At 39.5% G+C, this 15,469-nt stretch overlaps 1 long non-coding RNA gene across 1 annotated transcript in view; it reads right to left on the reverse strand.

Annotated features, from left to right (window-relative positions):
• LOC137859487 (uncharacterized) overlaps window positions 1-14,923 on the reverse strand; it is a 31,432-nt gene extending 16,509 nt beyond the window's left edge. The window contains exon 1 of the long non-coding RNA XR_011098334.1: window positions 14,735-14,923. This is a non-coding gene — a long non-coding RNA (uncharacterized lncRNA). The remainder of the gene's footprint in view (window positions 1-14,734) is intronic.
• Window positions 14,924-15,469: the final 546 nt, after the last annotated feature.

The following is a 15,469-nucleotide window of genomic DNA, read 5'->3' on the forward strand; positions in this document are numbered from 1 at the left end:
AGCAAGTTTCCCATTGATCAGATCTCACTGTTTAACTTCTTGCATGACAGAGTTGACATCTGAAGAGCTGAGCTGCAAATCGAAACAATGATTGCAAATGAGGGGGGAGGTGAAGAAGCACATATTGTCATTTCCCTTCCAATTTGTCACAGAACAAACAGAGCTAATATTACATGAATTGAACTAAACTGTTTGTCACCACACAGCAAACATTTATGTACAGAATTTAATCACATACATGTCCCTGGAAAGGCCAGTAGGCTACACAATTATATTAGTAGGTAAACACGTATGGCTTGCTGAATAGCAGTTGGCTGACAATTAGTTATGTTGATGGAAAATTAAGTACTTTGGTGGCAGCTGGAAACTGCCACCAATAATTTATTAATTATTCACTCCTGCAGGTACACCACTTGAAAGAGATTGCCAGTTGCAGGCTTCTCTTTGCTGTACAGAAAAATAATTTCTGCCAAAATATCAAACTAAATCAGTTGATAGAAAAAAAAAATAATGCAAAAAGCATTTTCTTGAGTGATGGTGAACAGCAACCTAAACCAGCACAAGAACATCTGCAAACAAGTCAAAGACAACAAGAAATAGCCTCATTCATCCTCTTGTCCTCTCTCCTTTTACAGAGGAAATGAATAAATAAATATTTCACTTAAAATTATATTGAAACATCTTTTTTTTTTCCTATCAAATTTTGGCAGTGTTATGTTAAAAGTTCAGAACTTCTTCAATATCTTGGAATTGAACAGCTTCCGCTTTTGCAAGAGAGTATTTTCCTATTTTAAAAATATGGAGGGCATTTCTCTTTCAGAGCTGTGGGAATAGTCAAGAAAACAGAAATTCCATTCCCCATTTTTTCAAATTTTTGAGGAAAAAAAGAAACAACATTTTTTTGATGGGTAAAAGTAACAAGTTCAAGAACAAAGTACCACCACACACACATGCAACTGCTCAGGGAAAATATCCCAGTTTTCATGTCCAGAATTACTGAGAATATCAGTTAAAGGCCAGCACCTGAAGTACTGAAGTAACTGCTACCTTTAGAGCCTTCCTAGGGAGAACACATCATTCACGGATCCAGGTTTTACTCCTGTAACTCCAGCATCTGGAGGAGCCAGGAGGGTGGAGAGATCATCTTGCTACCGTGGGCATTAACTAGTGCTGATAAGCAGGAATTGTCTGAGCCCTACACAAAGAGCTCAGCCATGGTCAGCAGCAGATCAACGTGTCCTGGAAAAGCCCAGGAGAAGCAGTGCAGCCTCCTTTCTTGCTCCACTCTGGAAATCAGCAGGCTGGCAGGTACGCAAACCTCACCCAGAGCTCTTCACAGGCTCAGCCCTAGCATCAACAGCCTGTGGTTTGCTAACCACAACCCCCTTCACTGCAGCAATTCATAAAGTGCACTTTCTGCCTTCTCCTCTGCCATTGATTTACTCTTGACTTGGCTCTAAACAGCCTGATGGGTGGACAAGCAGCACACTGTCAGTTTTCTGCCTTCTCTCCTATCTTTTTTGCTTTTATACATGTTTTCTGACGTGTGTTCCTCCGGGGTTCAGGAAGGACAGAAAGTCACTGCTCTGATTTGCATTGTTCTTCTGAAGCGCCGAATGTGCAGCGACAATGTCATGTGTGGGAGCGACCTAGGTCAGAGATTATTTTATTCCAGCTTTCATATGCAAACACAGCTTTCCTCCCCTCCCCCAGGAAAAAGCAAAATGCTAATCTACAGCGAGTCGGACAAAGTCCATCTTAGGATGCAGCAAAGGGAAAGCAGCACACGCTATCAGCATGGTCTTGGGGCCAAGTACAATGCCAGCAAGAAGGCTGACAAAAGATCACTTTCTCGTGTACAATTTACCTAGCTATATTCCGTGGCCTGTGCTGTTATCTATTGCTCCAATATAGAATTATGTGTCTTTCTAAGGTAGCACAGCAGAACATTATATATGTATTTTAAAGAGGACATAGCAATGAGTTTGGAGACTAAAAAGCAGATTTTCAGTGATTAAAAACCTGTGCATTTGCAGGACATGAACAACAGCTTCCTACAGAGCTCAGATGCGGGCTGTTATGGAGCAGTCCTGATCACAGACATCCTCACTAGGGCTATTCCAACAACTGTATCCAACCATTTAAATTCAGACTTTTGTGCTCTGTGGATGAATTGCCTTTTTAAACTATTGGATATTCTGGATGGAGATCATGGAGGAAGCATAATAAAAAGCACTTTATAGACTCAAAGATGGATAGAGGAATCACAGAATCATTTAGGTGGGAATTGCATCGGTGTTTGGCACACAGTGATCCTTGCTGAGCACTCTGACCTGCACGATGCTAGCAAAGCGTGTAAAGTAATGAAGTACGTACAGCGAATTGCAAAGAGGTGGCTGCAGTATTAATCACAAGGGCACTTTTCAGCATTCACTAACAGCACAATACCTCAGCTCCATCTTAGCCTGGAGAGGAACATTTCCTGTTTATAAGCCTCACATGTTTTCTGCAAGAGCTCGCGTTGTGGTTTGGCCCAGCTCAGCACCACACAGCCATTTGCTCACTCCCCCACAATGGGATGGGGGAGAGAATCGGAAAAAGGTAAAAAAAAAAAAACACCTTGTGGAAAAATAATAATCATGATAAAAGAATATGCAAAACAAATGATGCATAATGCAATTGCTCACCACCCACCAACTAATGCCCAGCCAGTCCCTGAGCAGTGGCCACCCCCTGGCTACATGCCCCAGTTTTATTGTTCAGCATAACCCTATAAGGTGTGGGACATCCCTCTGGCCTTCCTGGGCCAGCTGTCCTGGCTGTGTCCCTTCCCAGCTCCTGGTGCACCCTCAGCTTCCTGCCTCCTTGCTGGCAGGACAGTGTGAGAAGCTGAAAAGCCCTTGACCCTTGACTTAGAGCTAGTACTGCTAAATAAAAACTAAATATGTTCTAAGGAAACAAACACCAATTTCAACACTATCTCATTTCTACATCTCATAGTATGACAGACAAGTGCCGTGCATTACCCTCTTTGTTTTACCTTCTCAGGTAAGAAAGGCTAAGAGTAACACTGACAGAGCCGAGCTGACTTGTCCTTACTGTGCTCCCTTAATGCATCCTGCTGACACTTGGTAAGAACACCACCAAGGGATTCATTGAAGGGGTGAATTCAAGTTGGGAATGTGCAATTTCAGCTCCCTTGACAACCAGGGAGCTGCATGTCCTTTCATATGGCAAACCAGATGTTAGGCAGTTAGCCTCTCTGTGCAGATGTCTGCTTCTTCCTGTTGATGACAAAGGAAACCTAGGGTGACTAAGCCTTCAGTTTAAGTAGCACAGTTTAGCACCTACAGCTAATTGCACGTGCATCAAGGCCTACAGAGCATCTGTAATTCAGCATCTTCCACCTGGAAATACTTCTTGCTTTCTTTTTGAAACGCTCATGTAACTGGGAGCAGAAATTAACTCAATGGAATAATTGTTTATAGTCATTTTCCTACCTACCTTATTTAACAGCGCTGTATATTTAGCAACCTGAAATCCAGATGACAAAGGAAACTTGTATTTGAACTGGGACTTCTAGCAACAGACAATATGTACTTGATGCTCTCCTGCCAGAGGAATGCATCTTTTGTGTTATACCTGACCTTAGCTGAGTTGTTTTTCCAGGCAGATCTACAAATCACCTGCTTACTCCAGTGCAGTAGCTTCAGGTGAGCTTCCAAGTACTGCAGTGCAGCACAGGTCCAGCCAAACTACCCAAGACTTTTATGTAGTATTTTTTCTACCCATTGTACAGGAGACACAATTTTGACATAAGTGGCAGAGAAGGATATTGTCCAACTTTGCTATCTGTTCACATCCAAACATAGGAATATCAGAGTCAGAAGGCAAAAAAAGTACCCTAGAGATGGTGACAGGAAGACAGCCTTTTATTTAGTGTTGGAAAATAGAAAGCAAAAGTTATTCTCTTGTGCAGCTCTTAATTGTTTTATAATCCTCACTAATCCCAGTTGCCACTGGAGTCTGCTTGTCATTTTACAGATTAGTTTGGCTTTACTGGTTCCCAACAGTTTTCAGTTGTTTTTGTACTTTATAGCACCATGAGCAAATTCCAAGAGAAATTATAGACTATTACCCATGCAGTTGTCATACAGCTGAAAAATTACCAGATCTGTCCTCTGCTCTGGAAAGGAAATTTGCCAGCAAGCCATATACACAGATCAACCAATACAGCTTGCTTTTAAATCCCATGACTCAATCATCCAGAGGCATGCTTGTACCTTCAGCAAGGAAGGTGAGCCAATATCTTCAGTTGGGCAAGTGGAATTGCTCACACCCACTTATTCCCTCTGGCAGGGCTGAGCTTTACTGTTGTTATCCTTGGGCAGGATACAGCAAGGAAATCGCTCCAGAGCAGAAAAGAATATCAAAGCTTGGGGGCTTCTCAAACAAAGACACAGACCTTCTCTTTGCTGATTTGCACAGGCTAAGTGTAAATACCCTGCAGTTCTATTCAGTGGTTTATGCTCCTTTTTCACCTATTGAGCAGGGAGGGTTATTTCCTATTGAATGTGTCTTTTTTGTAACATGACCATCAGCACTTTTTCCTACCTTTTCAATAGTAGAAAATTCAACAATTCTCCCATTTTTAAGTCAAGAAAAAATGGATGCCTTCCTTCCCATGATGGTTTCAGGACGATTTTCAAACAGCACTCAATAAGCTCTAGAAAATGATACAGTCAAGGGTTTTCCCCAACATTACTAACCCACACATATTGTTTCACTTCCTTCTGTCAAAATATTGCTGTCACTTATGTTATAGGTATAATATCTGTATCAAAGACCAAATTTCAATGTCTTCGGCCTGACATTCATGCAGGAAGGGACCACACTGAAACCACAGAACTTGCAGGGTAGTTAGAGGATGCAACAGGTGACAATGACTAAAAACAGAGGACTAACAGAAGTAACAATACAGAATGATATGTTACCTAGGTAATTCCTATATAATCAGTAATAGATTTTCTCTTACCCCCATGATGTGTGTCTGTATTTACATTCAGTAACGTAAAGTGGTTGAATGAGTTTTGGCCCTAAATAGTTCCTGATGGAAAAAAAAAATAATAATAATAGTTTGGCTTGGGAAAAAGTCAGTAAGAAATGAAAACAGTAATTAAGCAAACAAAAATGTTGCAAGTTGCAAGTTAACCATTGCTCCGTAGAAGCACAACACCACTTGCAGCAACCCCATGTCGGCGTTAGGAGAACAGCGTATTGCTCCCTGCAGCCTGACTGGAGGCACAAGCAGGAAGAGCTGCCACACCAGTGGCTCTTGGGCATCGTTTATATGGACTTATTACAGGCTCATTAAAACACTGCAACAAGGCTCCCTCAGAGCAGAGCCACAGCCCACTGGCACCAACAATCACAAGAACCCTTCTGACAACAAAACTGTTTATTTTTGGCACTCAATTCTAAGTTGTAATCTCTAGGTACTAAACCTTCATGAGAACAGTTTCAATGTCTGAAAAGGATACAGAAACCCTTTACTATAAAAGTGGCTTCATTCAGAAAATCCTTTCCCAAATCACTGCAAATATCTAATGGAAAACCATCACCACCAAAACAGACTGAAATTCTTCTCCACTTTGCTCTAGATCTTCGAAACCATACTGGAGGTGATCTTGTAATCACATAAAACATTCGACTAACAGACTAGAGAGCCTGCTGGCAGGCAGTGTCCTATTAACACAGTGTTTTCTGGTTTGTAATCTTGTGAGTAGGCTGGGTAAATCACTAAGGTGAATGCACTGCATAAAAACAAGTTATTATTACGAGAGGGTGTAGCTGTCAGTATAAAAGATGGATGAGTAAGCAACCAAGTAGCAAAGTGAGAAGCTAGCAGGAGTGCTAAGGAGGCTACAGAAACAAGAACCAACACTATACTGAAAGAGGTGAGTGACTGAGAAAAAAAAATAATAATAATGTTGCTTGCTTTGTGTACTTGGACAAAGATGCCTAGATGATACTAACAGCTCCCTGCTACCACCAAATTAAGACTTCAATGATACTGTTTATCTCTTTTGTTCTCTACTGAATGGTTTGGTCTTTTGTACTAAGCTCCTTAAAAGATGCTAAGAGTTGTATAGTTTTACATATGCTGAATATATTTTGTAGACTGTCTACTTCCACATACCATTCTTGACTAACAGCGACTATTATGTGATCCTTTGCTTTGTGCATGTGCATTTTGGGGCTGGAGATGAGGAAAATAAATGGGATAAAGAGAAAAGAAGAGATGCTAACTCATGTGAGAACTATTTTATACCTGGAAATTTGTGCTGGGGAGAGCAGAACTGAACAGATAAATGACAACTGGGACATATGAAAAAATTCACGTATGTGGACTGGATAATTTGGTATATAAAGGGCTAAGGGAGATAAAATAATTTATGCTGGTGTGTATTTTTGAAGAGTATGTTGATTTACTGCAAGACTGGAAGAATGCAAATAGCACTGGACCCAAATGAAAAAAGGAAGATTCCAGCAACAGCATGGATATTATTTTTTTTTCCCCTAAATAATGACATAGCAAAGTAGTACTAACAAAATAAACCATGCCAGTGACCACACGGAACTAAATGAAGCTATCGACTGTACTACCTGGATACACCTCACTTTTCCAGACAAACATCGTAGGGTTTTTGGTTGTTGTTTTTTATAAAAATCAAACATGTATTGCAAAATTAAGAGATAAAGAGAATGCAAATGAGATGAAATCTAGCTGAGTGTTGCAGAAGTGTTTCATAACGCGACTTCTTGCAAAAACTTATGCTGAAAAAAAAAATATCATTCAAAAGCACCAGTGTGCATCAGTTTTGAGTGAAAAAAAAAGATAAGACAAAAAATAAAGAAAGATTCACCATTTCCAGCACCTGTCAGGATCTCCAGAGACCTGGTTTCTCCCTCCAGCTTTGTTGAGAGGCTGAGGTCAATGACCTTTTATAATTATGCTCTACCTTTACATGTGGGACCATCTCTCCTTATGTTTGGGCAACAAGGTGGCATCTGGAAGTATTACTCTCATCTGAAATAATTAGTGATATTACTTACACCAAAGGTATTACAATATGTGGGTGTTTAAAATGAAGTATGGCATGTGACTCCCTATCAAGAGGAAGTCTAACAATCATCTGAGCTTCACACCATGGACTGAAAGATGAGTAAGCTTGGGATCTCAGCATCCAAAGGAGGACACAGCAGAAGGTGTTACTACAGTACAAACCTTTTTTTTTTTTTTTTTATGGGGTATATGCAACATATGGAAATGCTTACTATGGCCAGGAGGTTTTTAGTATTTTCAAATCGGCTGAAGCGATCTGCCAAATAATCAATATAATTAATGATCCCTTTGTCACTGATGATGATGTTTTGACATTTATAGAATTTATGGCATTTATGGCATGCTCCTGCAACCAGAGGACAGATTACATCCTACGATACAGGCATGGGCTCTGCTTGGATGCCACACCTGCCTCCAGGAAGGTTTCAAGTTGGATGCTACCAGCTGTGAGCAGTGATGTTACAGGAATATTTTCAAGAATTCTTCTTCCCATTGAATACTTCTACCAAGAAGCACCTTCTTTGGATTGCTACAGACTGAGCCAAAATACTATGACTGCAGTCACAGAAAATTTATTTAAAACTACAGACAGTCAGAGAAGCAAAGCTCAAGGCATGACCTTGGGACAAACCACAGCATGGCTGGTGTAGGTGGGAAAGGTTAAGAAAAGAGCAGGCTTCGTGCCAAAGGGCAGGCAACACTCAGGAGCTTGGGGATGCCTTGAAGACAGAGAGGTCGCATGGTGCAGGGATGAATCTTGGCAGCACATGCTGCTGTGAATGAAATGGCTGCCTCACACTTCAAAGGCACTCGAGGCAGCATGAGGAGAGCCTTAAGTGCCATCCCTCTTTGTATGTTACCTGAGCTGAAGACACAGTCTGCTGCTGGCCAATTAAAGCACTTATCAGATTTGTATCAACTGTGGCAAATCATTTTGAAAAAAAAAAAAAAAAAAAAAAAAAAAAAAAAAAAAAAAAAAAAAGAAAAGGCCAAATTCAGCTGGAGAATACCAAGATATTGTGCTTCAGCATTCTGGAAATAAAATAATGCATTTCTGCTCAGCAATATCCGTCCTCTTGCTTACTTGGTTTGAAAGATCATCAAAGTAAACTAGAGCTGATTTCAGCAACTGCAAGAGACAAAAGAAACCCTCTTCCCAATCTGCTCTAGCACTGATTGCTTCTAGAAAGCACTTTGTAGGAAACTCCCTGAAGAGAAATCAGCTCCTCTTTAGAGGATATGATAGATCTGACTGCAAAAAGTCTTGGCAGCGACCACTGAGGGCTCAAGAGCTCAGCACAACTGAAGAGCACAACCTGCCTGGATTTGCTAAGTGCTTTCCCGTCTGTTAGCTGTTACAATTAACAGACAAACAAATCCCCTTCCCTCCCACTTGCTAACAGAAAATACCAAACTTCACAGCATGAGCAATATGCTTTGAGATCTGGCACAGGCACAAAGCAACCCACATCAAAGGCAGGCCCCACCACGGCCGGCAAGAAGTTGCAAAAACACCGTGTTAGCACCACGCAAACTAATGCCCAACATTTAAGAGAAGCACAACCCCCGTGTCCACGTCCTCCCCCCACCCATTTCCCTGCTCGCTTTAGCGGCTCCTGGAAGGAGCACAGGGATGTCTTTAGCAATGACAGATGAGCAACTGATCCTCAAGGGGAATTTGGAGCCACTGATTCCATTTCCAGTAAAAATGAAGCACACAAACTGCAGCCTGGGTTAAATTTCAGCCTATGCTGAGAGAAACTGCACTGTGATAAGAACAAACACATACTAAGGTTTTACCTCGTTGAACGGAAAGGCTGAATAATAGGACAGTAATTAACATCTGGAGGTGGAAAAATCACAGATCAGAGCAATTCACTGGAAATTCTAACATGCTCAAATAGAAGTGAAGAGCTTTTGAGAAGAAAGATCGTTTCCCTTCTCTCCTTTTCATTTTAAGCACTATTCAGTCTCCCTACTATCCTTACTCAAGAGTCTTTTCTCATTGACTTAGAAACAGATCAGGAACTTAGCTCCCAAAATCTTGTTTAACTTCATTTAAAAATAATTTAACTTGCTTAAACCTTGTTTAACTCCATTTAGTTTTCTTTTTGTATGTGCAAAATTTACCTTAAAGCTGAAAGGTTTAAGACCTTTAAAAAGGTTAAACCTGTGAAAGGTTTTAAAAAGCAATCTAATTTGGACCACAATGTTTTAGATATTAAAATACAGGTAAAACTTTAATGGCTGCCTATGCAAATTGGATGTAATTTCAGCAACAGCAGTTCAGAACATATTGATATCAAAATTTAACACTAGGAAAAGACTTGTTAGCTTTCACTTTATATATGTGATTTCAAACTTAGAGGAAAATACGTTGCTATAATAATAGCAAAAGACTTAACAGTGGAAGAACGTCATTATTTTTTACTGAGGGAGAAAGTATTTGAGTATCATGCTCCAGGATGTGCACCACACTAATACGTGAGCTCAGAGGCAGAAGAAACATGTCAGAGGGGTAGAGCTCCCTGATAAAATCCTCCTGGTTCCTCAGGACAATGTTTTAGATACCACAAGTCAAGGCAGGTCAGATTTTACAGATAGTCACGTATCGTTTATCACACTCTGGTTGGAAAGAAAGCAAGTGGGGAGACAGTATGTGGGATAACACTAACTGAGGGATGGGGCAAGTACCGCTAGCCGTGATGTGTAAGATCGCCTCAGTGTTACTGTTCTTCATCTCTCCATCTGACAAATTGCATCATGTTTCATATGGGCATGGTACAAATTCTCTTCTTGAACAGAAAAGCCTGGCAGATAATCAGGGAGAATGAAGGCAATATTTATATATATTTTTTTCAACTATTTACCTTGGTTCTCCAGTGGGAACTGAATGAACACACATGGTCTGATAAATCAATGGACATTCTCCCCTACTCATCTCTCCATCAGAGACAACATGTATTCGCATTTTAGGTAGAATGGTGTCTGGCTTAATTTGCTTTGAAAATGAATGCAACCAGAGCAGCCAAGGAAGTTCCAGATCCACCAGTAATTTAAGTATACACCTCCAGATACCAGCAAGAGGTCCAGGAGAAGCAGAGGATGGCACTCAGTGCCCTCTGTGTTGTGACCTGCCTGCAGAAAGGGGCTATCAATAGCTGCTGCAAACATCTACTGGATTTTTTTTTCCTACCCAAACCTTTTTATCTTTTTTTAAACTTTTAAACTTACAATGAAGAATTTACAGGTAGTCCAATACCACTGGTGACAAAGGTCATGAAACTACCAAGATGAAATTGGCTGCTGTTCTTCTGTTTTTCTTACAGCTAAATGCATGTTATTTTCTCTTCTCTTGCATTCCACTTATTTGATACTTTCCTCCCCTTTCTTTTTTTGTTTTTGTGCCTTTTTTAATTTATTTTTATTTTATTATTTTATTTTTTTTTTAGTACTTCCTGTCTTTCATTGGACCTCAGGAGCAAATCCAACACAGATTGTTTGTAACTGAGTCTCATTTTAACATGGTTCACATGAAATAGCCCACATGGTCTAAAACAGAAGATGTAACCCAAATAATGTGTGATTTAGCTTGCCCTTAATAGACAGCTGAGGACAAACAAACAAAACAGGCATCTGGCCCAGTTATGGTCTGAAATCTTCTAAGTTAACGAGAAAAGTCTACTGCAGTGACTGCACTGTAAATACCATAGACATACATTAAATACGTTGCACACTCATACATCATACACTGATTAATCAGTTAGTCAAGGGCATTTACTTACCTCATTCTAAACCTTTACTAAACATGACCCAGGGGTTACAACGTAGCCACAGGAAGTAGTTGATTGCCTGAATTGAATATCACTGATTTTTTTTTTCTTGATGTACTTCCCTGAAACATTTTTTTTTTCTTTCTAGCAAACTGCTTTTTCAAGATCAATAGCTTCAACTGGCGTAAAATTGAATTTGACTATTCTTTATCTGCACAACCCTGGAAAACCACACGTGCTATTGAAACCATCTCAGTGTCCCGAAATATCTGAACCTAATTTTAGGCATAAAAATACAAATACTTTTATCAGTAATAAGGACTTTCAAAAAGAGAGGCTTATTAAAATTGAACAACACAGTTTAAAGAAATGGCTTGTTTTATGATTTTGCACTAGAAGGATACAAAAGCCTTCTAAAATTTAGCTCCAATGACCTGTTTCAAGAGAGTTCTGAAGAAATATGTCCAATTACTTTGGAAATTAAAGGCCATGCCAGTACTCATCATACAGTTTTAAATGCATGGACCTAATGAACTCCATTGAATTAAATCACAAAAACATCAGACACCTTATGTCATAACAAGCCACCTCTTGCACTTCTTATACCAAGCCTGGTCTTTAACTGGGACAAAACTAACTCAGTAAAATCTTGAGATGAAGCACAGAGAGAAAGAAAAGATTTTATAAAATTATAGGCAATCTGAATTGTTCTAGTGACTATGCTTATGCAGAAGGTCTGCTGTATATGAAAGGTTGGATGTTAGAGACAACTCTGTACTGTTTTATAATGGCATCTTATCAACAGTGATAGAATTACCTCTAGATTAAAAGGAAGAAAAAACTTCTTTACTATAAAACTCCTAAATTAGATATGGACCTCCTCTGCATATCAGAACAAGAACTGAACTCTAAGGCTTATCCTTTGTGTTAAGCAAAGGTGAACAGAAGAGGTTCAAGGCACAACATATGAAAGACTGTAACAGGAATATTAGCAATTCCAATGTATTTATTCCTCTGCCATTAGTAGCAAGGTATCTTAAAAAAAAAAAAATCATTGCTAGTTCTCTTGTTCAGCTAAATTAATCAAATAAAAAGATTTGATAAATCAAATCTTCATGCCTATCTATACTATAAATGGAAATTGTTTGATTCAACAAATTACAGCACTGCGATAACACCTACAAGCATTCCAAGTGGTCTTTAAACTTTCCTCATCTAAATATTACACGTCAGATATTGCTCCCTTTGAACATTAGCTCTTTTATTAGTCCATAGATCCAAAGTCTAAAGTCACAAGTCACTAAGACAGATTCGCTTCTCTCTCTCTCTGTTTGTTTTTTTTTCCTACTTCCAGTTTGAATGGTCAATAACCAAAGTCTCTGTTCAAAAATTGTCATGACTGGTTCTCCTGCCCACATTTTACCCTGGCAATAAGGGAGGTTAAATGCAGCAATTCTGGAGGGGATAAGTTTTTAGATAGAATAACAGAGTAAAATATGAGAACTACTGAAAAATGAATTTAAAGCTTCAGTTCTTGGATTATATCTCAAGATTGAATTTGAAAGTCTAAAGAAGTTGATGCAGAGGCCAAGCTCTGCATGGACACAACAAACTTGGATTGAGCTTCAAAATGTCATCAGAGCCTCAGCTTTAGTAGGTGCTTCTCATTTTCATCAAGAGTTAAATACCATGAAATCTTCACTGATTGCTGCCAGCTGGATCTGAGCTCTTCCGTATCCACACTGTTTGCCCGTTTTATGTTTGAGCAGTCTCCATTATATTATTAACCTTTAAAGGAAGAAAAGATCTGATAATTTGATCTGTCCACAGACTTTCATCACAGCCATACAGCTAGGCAGAACGTGTGCTAGATGGTCTCTGGAGTTAGCATGCAATACCCAGCATTTACTGCTTTTGAGATAGGAATAGCTTTACTTTGATGGAGAGAGAGCTGCAGAGACAGCTTCCTTTATTTTTCATCTATGATACTCATCAGATGGAATAAAAGTGATCAATACCAAATGGTTTTTGTGTCAGAGCTCAGAAGAACTAATCTTTTTTGGGGAAAATATCTAATCCTAAATAGACTAATGTAAAATTCTCAGTCTGCAAGTCAAGATATAAATCCAATGCTTCCAGCTCCTGCATAATGATTTGTGCCAATTCATACTTCTGCAGATTTCATTAACATCTACAGTTATCTTAAAAGTATGATGGGTCTGGCTTCAAACCCCTTGGAAGTTCTGGGGACATGCCATTGATTTTCAACAGGGAAAAGAAAAAAAAAAAAAAAAAAGAAAGTCAGATACTTCAATTTCATACAGCAGCAATACCAGAAAATAAAACAAGTGTGCAGCTCTCTTGGGCACCACAGAGTCCACAACACTGATAATATACAAACAGGAGCAGTCCCATTAACTCATCTAAACTGTTTAATTGAACAACCATCCCTTTTATTCAAAAGCATTAACCCAGTAAGAATGACATGAAATCCTGGCACCAAACTTTACTGCTGTCTCGGCCATTGTTTAGGCTGAAGGGTTAGAGCTTGTTTCATGTTTATCACTCGACAGCCTATTGCATATGAGTAGATTTCACAAGACCAATAAAGAAAAGGCTTCTTATATGTTACCCAGAAGAGTGATTAAACTCCAGCTTCGGGTGGTAATGACCTTTAACTCCACTCTATACAGCTTGGACTGGTTGCACAACCTCAGCAAGAATCACTTTTAATCAGCATTCAGGGATACCCCACGGTTAAATGTTCACTGGCAGGCAAGTGAAACATGCCCACAAATCCCACTGTCAGTAACGAAGATGGAAGCGAGCGGGAAGACACACCCCTTACAATTTCTTGTTCCCTTTTGGTGAATGCTCATCACTCAAGTGTCAAGTCTGTACAAAGGGTAAACGCTTAAATGGTTTGTGTGATATTTGAAAGAGGAGTTAATATGACTAGTCTTACTTCACATAAGCACAGAAAGTGGATCTGATCAGAAAAAAGAAGTGAGTTTTCTATCACCTATGAAAACTAGCTAAAGAAAATCTGGATTACCACATGCTTAAAATCACACTAAATGCAGATGCTTCTGTCAAAAATTAATAATTCTGAGTATTTTATATCGTACCCTGCTCAGAGATTTCCAATTAAATTGGAATATCGGTTTTCAAGAAATTTAGAACCTGACACAATTCATATGATCCTAGCTAGTATACAGAGAGATTTTCATGTCGTTTGTCTTCTATTTTCTCCAGAATTTAGTCTTGGGAGGAAAAAGTATCAACATTTTTGTGAACTGAAAGTTGAATGATTTATCCCAGTCTCCCGGAAAATAGCTTTTGTTAACTCTGACTAGCTTTCCCTTGAGCTCCTCCTTTTCAAAACTGGGACATAGGTGATGTTTCCACAACTGTTTTAGTCTCTCTTATGTCACTGGTTGTGTGTTTTAGTTACTGAGATCACCGACTACGGCATCACTCATTCAGAAACAACAAGGAACACAGATAACATACACAGAAAGCCTACATAACAGAACATAACCCCATGGGTCTTCTGGGGCTTGTGAACCTGCTTTCTCACACTTGCTTTCAAAACAAACTGAAAAAAGGTTCACCACCCTTAACAGCTCAGCAAGACTTTTCCTCTAGAGCCCAACCTATGCGAATCAGAGATGAGACATTGACCACACAGAGTCACTCAGGACTCCCAGCTCTCTCCTTAGAAGTAAACTAATCAATAGTCTTCACTCATCAGGAAGCAACTTCAGAGGTGAAAGGTATAAAATTACACTAATTTGTTGTTCTAAAGAGGTAAAAAGCCATGTACTTTACGTACCAGGGAGAAAGAGCGGAGAAGGAAATGCCATTACCATTTAACACATACAGTCAGCCTAGGTAATTTGCTTTGTCTCAAGTCTCCTTGCTACTCTTCCACTACATGTTTGAGATAACAATGTATCTGGAGCCAAATCCACAGCTGATGTCAATAGTTCTAGCTCCTCTGAGGCAGTGAGGCAACACCCGCTTACAATTAAAAAAAAAAAAAAATAGTTGGGCAGGAATCTAGTGCATACCTCATAACAGCGTTAAATTGATGGCTTTGCTTCCCACATGCAAGGTGCACCACAGACCAGAGACAAGAGATTTGCACAAAAAACAAACAAAGCAAACAAACTCTCTACACCAAGTGTAGAACCATCCCACTCATTCTTTCATCCTCCCCAAACTGATGCTTTCTAAAAACTTATAGGAGATTACAGATCAGAAGGTCTAGGATGATGATTACTGCTGCCACAGGTGCTTCCAATTTTACTAATCTCTGCTGATATAGGCAGATTCCCCATCCCAATCAAGAATACTTAGGATCCTAAGTGGAAAGCATTAATATTGTAGAATTCAAATATTAAACAGAAGTCAAATTACAGCACTAGTCAAACCCAGCCAGAATCAACAAAAGCTTCATGATTTTGACCGGTCCAAACAGTACAAAACATGCAGAAGAAACTGTCATTTTAGCTTTGTGTCTTGGATCCTGAGGAGCAAAGCTCTTCCAGAGATTACACCCACAACC

Source organism: Anas acuta, chromosome 7 (assembly GCF_963932015.1).
Source record: "Anas acuta chromosome 7, bAnaAcu1.1, whole genome shotgun sequence".
NCBI lineage: Eukaryota > Metazoa > Chordata > Aves > Anseriformes > Anatidae > Anas > Anas acuta.